Source organism: Balaenoptera borealis, assembly GCF_965194805.1.
Source record: "Balaenoptera borealis genome assembly, chromosome: 17".
NCBI classification, from domain to species: Eukaryota; Metazoa; Chordata; class Mammalia; order Artiodactyla; family Balaenopteridae; genus Balaenoptera; species Balaenoptera borealis.
The window spans coordinates 66,008,993-66,018,291 of record NC_138876.1 but is presented as its reverse complement, the minus strand read 5'-3'; the positions used below and the strand labels follow the sequence as shown (position 1 = coordinate 66,018,291).

Genomic DNA, 9,299 nt, shown 5'->3' with positions numbered 1-9,299 from the left:
CGAAAATCCTAGAAGTTTCATTTTATTTTATGTTCTTACATCATTTAAACTATTAATGGTTTTTGTAAGAAACCAGGAATATAAAGTTGTCTGTATCTGTGAGTCTGAGAAATCTAATTACTTTCAGAGCTAATTTTTTTCCTTTCTCATGTAAAGACTTCTCAAAGAGGAATTCCCTTTACTCTTTAGAGACTAGGAAAGTAACAAAAGAAAAAAAAACTTTGCTATGAAACTAGTAAAACAATACAATAATCACACATTAAAAATAAGCCAAAAAGTTGTGAAATGAAAAAGATTGAATACATTCTAAGAATTGTATCTTATGAACTGTAATCACAAGTGAAGTTTGACAAGTGCACAAAGCAATTCATTTTTTTCACTGTCCAAGGAAAACATACTCTAAAATCAAAAACAAATCCTTTCTTTGTGACTATTTATACTAATAAATCTCAGGCTTGGAAATACTTTTGTTTTCCTCTTTAGGTAAATCTCTCTTTTTGCAATTTAATTTAAAAATATTTACTTTTTTATATTTTTAGTTCTTGGTAGTTGGTACTAAATAGCTTTGTCAGAAAATTATACCCTCTGCCTCTACCTGTGTTGTAGGTTTTATTAGCAGCTTTGTACTAACTCATTCATGTAATTTATGCCCCACTCCTTCCCTAAGGCTGTCTGCTTTATGGAATGCCTTTAGCTAGAGACTTGTTCTGTAATGCCTTAAGAATCTAGGAAAATGTAAAGGAAAATGATCCACTGACAAATTCATTTTCACATACAGAAAGTAGAAGCTGACCTCCGGTTTAAGAGAATTAAAACCATAATGCCAAATGCTTGCTCAAATACTTTTTTATTCACCTCCTTTTCCCCCTTATACCCAGACAAAACCAAAACCTAAAATCAAAAACAAAATGTTGAGGGTCTGTGATCAGGGAGGTTGGGTCCAGTTCTGATTCTATGATCTTGGACAAATTGCCTCAGGGTCTTCATCTCAAATATAGAACACTGAACTTTTTCCGTTTGCTGTGAGCTGTCTATAGAAACAAGGTGATGTGGGTAAATTGAGCACAAAGTAGGCACTAAATATCTATTAGATACTGTCCTAATGCTCACCCCACTCCCACTTCATAATTTAAGCCTGAGCCAAGTAACAGACAAACTCAGTTTTAAAGTGTGCAAAGTAGGGGAAAGCACAAAGTTAAAAAGAAGAAACCGCAAATACAGTAGTCCCTCAGTAGGGGGGTGGCAGTGGAGGAGGGAAGTCCCCTTCCCTCCCTCCTTCCCCACAGATACCAAAATCTGCAGGTATTCAAGTCCCTTATATAAAATGACATAGTACAGTTGCCCCTCCCCCTCCCGGTATCCACTGGTTCCATATCCATGGATTCAACCAACCTGTCGCTGGTCCAACGTAGAATCCGCAGATACCGAGGGCCGGATGTAAATGATTACTACTTATCACCCACCATAAAAAAGGTGCTTGTCTGTGGTAAGTGACTTTGAAAGAAACTCACAGTTTCAAGTTAAATCTTGCTCTGTCTTGAAAACATCAAAATAAGTTTTCCCTGAGCAGGCCCTTGCAAAGGAAGTAGTTCTTGCCGGAAGGCAAAGTCAAGGGGACACTGACTTTTAAAGCAATGGAGTTCACATTCTTACTGGAAACCGGGTGCTGGTCAAGTGTAAGTCACTTTGTTGTCCATGTCTTGTAGATTTTTGGAGAACAGAAATCATCTCAGTGATTGTGTGGTGAATGTAGGAAATAATCAAATGCACCTTAAAAGACACCCTTTCTTCTGAAGTGTGGATTTTGAAAGCTGCCCAAGATTGGTAAATATACCGAGGGGAAGAGAGGCTTTTCTGTTCACCAGATTTCAGAATGCAGTAATTTTAAAGGATGTCCACATATATGATCTCATTCGACCTTGCATAACTGTGAGGGAAATGTTGGCATCCCCGTTTTGCAGATGACAGAGATTAGACATGTAGCTAATTAGTGACAAAACCAGAGCAGAACTAAAATTATTCCTTCTAAGACATTGCAGAATTCTTCCCCTTACTTAAAGCTTGGTAGCAGTGGTGGTAAGATGGTAATGGAAAGTAAGGACAAGTAAGATTAAGTGCTGTACTAAACACTGTAACCAGCGTATGTGGAAGTGAAAATACAAATCATTTCCCAAAAGGTTTGGATACACGTCAGATGGATGGGGGTTATAAAAGGCATCCAGGATGCTCTGAGGGCTGTCAAGGCAATCTCTTGAGATTGACAAATGGAAGAGTTGATTCTTTTTTTCTTCCTTCCAATTGTATTGAGATATAATTTACATACAGCACTGGATACGTTTAAGGCGTACAGCATAATGATTTGACTTACATTCAGCATGAAATGATGACCATAATAGGTTTAGTGAATATCCATCCTCTCATATAGATGCAACATTAAAAAAATAGAAAAAAGTTTCTTTCCTTGTGATGAGGACTCTAGGATTTACTATCTTAACAACTTTCATATATAATGTACAGCAGTGTTCAGTATCTTTATCATGTTGTACATTACATCCCTAGTACTTATTTATCTTATAACTGGAAGTTTGTACCTTTTGACTGTCTTCATCCAAGTTCCCATCCCTCCACCCCCCGCCTCTGGTAGCCACAAATCTGATCTCTTTTTTCTATGACTTTGTTTATTTTTGAAGTATAATTGACCTCCACACTCTGATAGATCTTGGTACACAACATAACGATTCAATATTTCTATACATTTCAAAATAATCGCCATAAGTCTAGTCGTCATCTGTCATCCTACAAAGATACTACATAATTATTGACTATATTCCCCACACTGTACATTTCATACCTGTGACTCATTTATTTTGTAACTGAAAATTTGCACCTCGTAATCTCCCTCACCTATTCCTCTCCTCCCCAAAGCCCCCTCCCCTCTGGCAACCACCTATTTGTTCTCTATATCTATGACTCTGTTTCTATTTAATTACGTTTATTCATTTGTTTTGGGTTTTTTTGGTTTCACATCAAATAGAATAGTTGATTCTTAGGCAGGTTTGGGGGCATTTGTCAGAGGCAAAATACTGCATGGATATCGATAACATCATACTTTGTTGACGCTCAGGCACCTTTAACTGTAAGATTCACCATTATTTTATGTAATACTAAGAGATACTACATAAGACAAAACACTGTCGATTAAAGTATGGTGCGTACTCATACGTGGATTGCAGTATTGTCTTAGTCTGTTCGGCTGCTATAACAAAATACCATCTACTGGATGGCTTATAAACAACAGGAATGTATCCCTCAAATGTTCAGAGGCCAAGATCAAGGTGCTGGCAGATCAGTGTATGGTGAGGGCCTGCTTTCTGGTTTACAGACAGTGCCTTCTAGCTGTAACCTCACATGGCAAAAGGGCTAGGACTTCTGTGAGGTCTCTTTCATGAGCGCACTAATCTCCTTCATGGGGGCTCATAACCTAAGAACCTCCCAAAGGCCCCACCTTCTAATGTCATCACCTTGAGCATTAGGTTTCAACACATGAATTTGGGGGAAACATAAGCATTCAGTCCATTGCAAGAATGGATCTCAGTTTCAGAGATGTTAAAACACATGAAAATGTGGATCTTAGAATTAGTGAAAAATTGAAAGAAGTAACACTTTCATCACTTTACATTTTATAATGTGCTTTTCAGGAAATCCCATGGGGCAGATATTGTTAATTTTCTCATTTCATTGGAGGGGAGGCTCAGAGGAGCTAAGTGACCCCCCTCCCCCCAGCACTCCAGGGCTCAAGCCGAGTCCTCCCTTCATGGCTGGCATGGCTTATCTGGTTGTAGCCATCCCCTTTCTGTGGGTGAGACGCTACTCCAGGCTGAGGGCCAAAGATGGGTAAAAACTGGTCCTTCCCTAAGGAGACTGAGGTCTCATGGAGACACTAGACATGTAACGGTCATCACAGTGTTTTGTGATGAGGGCTGTTCTAAAAGGGGGTGATGGGGGTGTCTGAGATGACTGACACGGGAGCTGGGCAGGCAAGGGGAGATTGAATTTGGGTTCTAGAAGATTGGGTCACTATCAGTCCCTTACTTTCTCCCTGCAAAGTGCAGATTTAGCCCCCAGGAAAAACTCGCATACCTTTTGGGAAGGTCCTGCCTTGATAGGCTGATACTTATTCATCTAATAATGCCTAAAGTGCAGGCAAGAATCCAAATCTGCTTGTTAAAGATTGCTGTGCTTCACGGACCTTGAGCAATTCCTCCCCTACCACCTTATAGCAAGCAGTCAAGGACGCCATTATCAAGGTTTACGGTGCCAATTTTGTGTCTTTGACCCTATCAATACAATGGGGTGGGTATGAAGGTGGTAAAGTAAATTCATTTGTTGCCCATAAAATATTCATTCTCGGAATTCCCTGGCGGTCCAGTGGTTAGGACTCCGTGCTTCCACTGCAGGGGGCACGGGTTCCATCCCTGGTCGGGGGCATTGAGATCCTGCATGCCACGTGGCATGGCTGAAAGATAAGATAAAAAATAAAATAAAATTTCATTCTTTCCTCCTTTTCTAACAGCCCCTAAAATTTCCTTTTCAGAGGGAGAACCCTTGCCCTCTCTTACGTGACAGCAGTTCATTTTGGGTGGATTAACCTCACCTCAAGTGCCGGTGATGAGTTCTGAGGATTAATTCCATCCTCAGCCTATGGACCAGTCCAGGGATTAGTCCAATCAGAGCCCCAGGATCGGGAGGTTTGTTCGTTCCATAGATGATTCAGTTTCACCTTTGCCCTCACTGGATGTGCATGAGGACACATGTGGCCTATGTGAAGCCACCTGAGATATTAGCCAACAAGCCAGGGAAGGCAGAGCCAGGGGTCACAGGGCTCTGATTTTTTTTTTTATTTTATTTTTTTATACAGCAGGTTCTCATTTTATACATATTAGTGTATATATGTCAATCCCAATCTCCCAGTTCATCACACCACCACCCACAGGGCTCTGACTGAATGATACTTGAAGTCACATTTCCATCTTTCAATTCCCTGCCCCAAGAAATCCCTCTTATAATTTATACCAGTTTGTTGAAAAAATTTCTGTGACTTAAAACAAAAGCACTCGACAGAGGTGACGTGGAAAATGAAGAGCTCAGGTTTTAAAGAGAAAAGTAAATTTGAACTATGGTTCTATCACTTACTAGCTACGTAACATGGAATAAATTATTGTAAATCCTTCAAGCCTCAGTTTCCTGATCTGTAAAATGGAGATAAAGAAGGAAAGGATTAAGCAATGTCTAGTTTAGTTCCTGATATATTAGAACAAGTTGGCAATTAATGATAATTATTATACTTCTTCTCTGGACTTTAACGCAAAAGACATACTTTAATTATAAGCAATAAAATTCCTTTTCATAAACTATTCATGTTCATAATCATAAACTGTCAGACCATAAGGTACAATTGCAACAGCTCTGCACTAGGAGTCCAAAGACCTGTCCTCTAGATCTTGCCAATGAGTGACCTTGGGCAGTTCATTTAGGCTCTCCGGACCTTGATTTCTCTTATATAATTTGAAGGTGTGAGCCAAGACAATCTCCAATGACCCTTTTAGCTCAAAGATTCTAATACTCAACTTTAGTAGTGATATAAGTCATGACAGAGAGGTCTTGCATGCTTTCTTTGACCCTAACATTAGGCTGCAAGTAACACAATTGAAGAAGTCCTTTTGCAGAGTCCAAGTCTCTCCAAGTTGAGATCAAAAGGGCTTATTTGGAGACAGACATTTATGTCCACAGATTAATTACAAATTCATCATAGATGCTTGCATGGATGTGTATGAGTCAAGGAGATTATGGTAGAATGACACGGTTTGAAAAAACCTAATTTAGGAATCAGGAGATGGGAATTTTGACCCATAACTCTTCTAGCTGTATGCCTTTGAGGAAAGTATTTAATTTCTCTGTGTTCCAGAATCTCAGCTATCAAATGAAGGGCTTTGAGAAGCTAAGATCTTCGATGGATCCACCACTGATTCTATGACTATAATCGTCTAGTTCAGGTCTAGACAAATTATGCCGATTTTTGTATAGCTTGTGAACTAAGGGAAAAAAAGTTTTTAGGGAGTTTTCTGGTATCATGTAAAAATTAAATGACTCTCATGTTTCAGTGTCCATAAAAATTTTATTGGAACACAACCACAACCGTTTGTTTACATATTGTCTCTGGCTTTTTTCACTCTCAAGGGCAGAGTTGAGTAGTTGCAGAAGATAGAAGCTATACAGTCCACAAAGCCTAAAATATTTACTATCTGGATATTCACAGAAAATGTCTGGCTGACTCCTAGTCAACAAGACCAGCTCTAAAATTCATGAACTAATATACCTTAAACATTTTGTAAACTACATAAACATTCCTCTGCATGGAAGGGGTTCATGTAAAATGGAATTCTGAAATTAAAAAGGCACAGTCAGAAAACTTCCACCCTGCAATCCTTGTTTAGGACCGTTGAAGCTCTGGCTTGTGCCTAGTTGGGCCCGAGTTGTGAGGAAATACTGTGGAATTGTAAGCAAAGCTTAAAAAATGAAAAGGAGAAAAATCATCTGGATGACATTAAAGAAGTCATGTAATTTACTCCTTTTACCATAAAATCACCTTCTCTGAGCCACAGCAGGGATCTTTATAGCAGACTGTTCTTTCTTCCTACATGCAAAACTCCCACTAAGTCAGCAAAGGGCATGAAGCCCTCAGAACTGCCTGCCCCACAAGCCAGGGAGAAATGTGCCTCTTCAAGGAAGAGGAATGTTCCTACTCACTTCGTTCTAAGAAGCAAGTGGGAAACCAGTGCGCTCGCTGGTGCTCCTGGCAGCCCTGTGTGGCTGTGAGGCAGTCCACGTTGCATATTATGACTTTGACTTTGATCCTAGACATTTGCTTTAGAGAAAACATGTTCTTTGCACGTTAAGCCTCCAGATACTCTCTTATTTATGGAGAATAAGGGAGCTACCATTTAGCAAGGCCTATTTGGTACCATGAACTATATTACATTCTTTTTTTTTTTTTTTTTTTTTTAAGTTTTTTCCTTTGTGATGAGAACTCTTTTTTTTTTTTAATTTTTATTTATTTATTTATTTTATTTATGGCTGTGTTGGGTCTTCGTTTCTGTGCGAGGGCTTTCTCTAGTTGTGGCAAGTGGGGGCCACTCTTCATCGCGGTGCGCGGGCCTCTCACTATCGCAGGCTCTCCTGTTGCGGAGCACAGGCTGCAGATGCGCAGGCTCAGTAATTGTGGCTCACGGGCCCAGTTGCTCCGCGGCATGTGGGACGGCATGTGGGATCTTCCCAGACCGGGGCTCGAACCCATGTCCCCTGCATTGGCAGGCAGATTCTCAACCACTGCGCCACCAGGGAAGCCCCATAACTATATTACATTCTTAATGTATTTTAGTTTGTTGAAGCTTATGAGGCAAGTATTACTACCTATTTTTGACAGTTAAGGAAATTGAAGTTTGATGACATTGAAAAATTTGCCCGAACTAGAGACATTCAAACCTGTTCTGTGCAATTTCAAGAGTCTACATTTTTTTCTACTCAGAGAAGCATATAATCAACACTGGATTTCTATTAAAATTTCATAGGCTTTTTAGGATAAATAGCTCGACAAATGGCACATAGACTATTAAATAACTGAAGACATTGAACCCTGTGGTATCATTTCCTGTTATCAGTTCCTTAACTTTTTTTTTTTAGTTACAAATTTTTTTTTCTTGGGATGAGAACTTTTAAGATTTACTCTCTTAGCAGCTTTCAAGTGCACATACAGTATTATTTTTATTATTATTATTATTTTTAATGGGATATTTTTTTCTTTTTATTTATTTATTTATTTGTTTGTTTTTGGCTGCATTGGGTCTTCATTGCTTCGCGCGGGCTTTCTCTAGTTGCAGCGAGCAGGGGCTACTCTTCGTTGCAGTGCGCCGTCTTATTGCGGTGGCTTCTCTTGTTGTGGAGCGTGGGCTCTAGGTGTGCGGGCTTCAGTAGTTGTGGCTCATGGGCTCAGTAGTTGTGGTTCGCGGGCTGTAGAGCGCAGGCTCAGTAGTTGTGGTGCACGGGCTTAGTTGCTCTGCGGCATGTGGAATCTTCCCAGACCAGGGCTTGAACCCGTGTCCCCTGCATTGGCAGGTGGATTCTTAACCACTGCGCCACCAGGGAAGTCCCACGTACAGTATTATTAATTATAGTCACCCTGCTGTACATTCCATACTTTATTTACATGACATTTATTTTATAACTGGAAGTTTATACCTTTTGACCACCTTTACTTGTTTTGCCCACCTCCCACCCTAGCAACCACCATCTGCAGCTATGAGCTCAGTTGTTTTTTGTTTGTTTGTTTTAAAGATTCTACATATAAGTGAGATTGTACAGTATTTGTCTTTCTCTGTCTAACTTATTTCACTTAGCATAATGCCCTCAAGGTCCAACCACGTTGTCCCAAATGGTGGGATTTCCTCTTTTTTATGTCCGAGTAGTATTCCACTGTGTGTGTGTGTGTGTGTGTGTATTCTTTATTCATTCATCCATTGATGGACACCTCGGATGCTTCCATGTTTTGGCTATTGTGAATAATGCTGCAGTGAACATGGGACTACAGATTTCTTTTCAAGTTAGAGTTTCCGTTTCCTTTGGCTAAATACCCAGATGTGGAATTGCTGGATTATATGATCATTCTATTTTTAATTTCTTGAAAAACCTCCATACTGTTTTCCATGGTGACTGCACCAATTTACATTCCCACCAACAGTGCACAAGGGCTCCCTTTTCTCCACATTCTCACCCATACTTGTTATTTCTTGTTTTTTTGATCATAGCCATTCTGACATGTGTGAGGTGATATCTCACTGTGGTTTGATTTGTATTTCCAACAGTTCCTAAAATTCTCAAATATTTAATTAATGATAGAGAATGTTCAATTTGGGGTCGGAAGAACTGGGTTTTAGTGTGTTTTTGTTTTGCTACTCCCTGCTTGCTTAAACTCCACGAGTCTCAGTTTTCCTCACCTGTCAAACAGGAACAGTAAGATCTACCTTGTTAACAGGGTTCTTATGTGAAAATGCTTTGTAAGCACGTATCGTTATTAATTGGTCACTGTTGGATTCTTCATATATATAATTTTTACATTAAAATTTTAGCTGTCAATATTCTAAGAGTAAATGGGAGCATGCCTCAGAGATTTAAGTAGAGGTAAATACAAATAAATGCAAATACTATTGACCTAAAAATGTAATTTTTTAAGAAAAAAATGATCT

General features: G+C 39.4%; 1 protein-coding gene across 1 annotated transcript in view; it reads right to left on the bottom strand.

The window, feature by feature from the left end:
- Nucleotides 1-9,299, bottom strand: part of LOC309614779 (uncharacterized protein C8orf89) — a 181,828-nt gene that overhangs the window by 45,562 nt on the left and 126,967 nt on the right. The gene's annotated exons all lie outside the window — the stretch shown is intronic.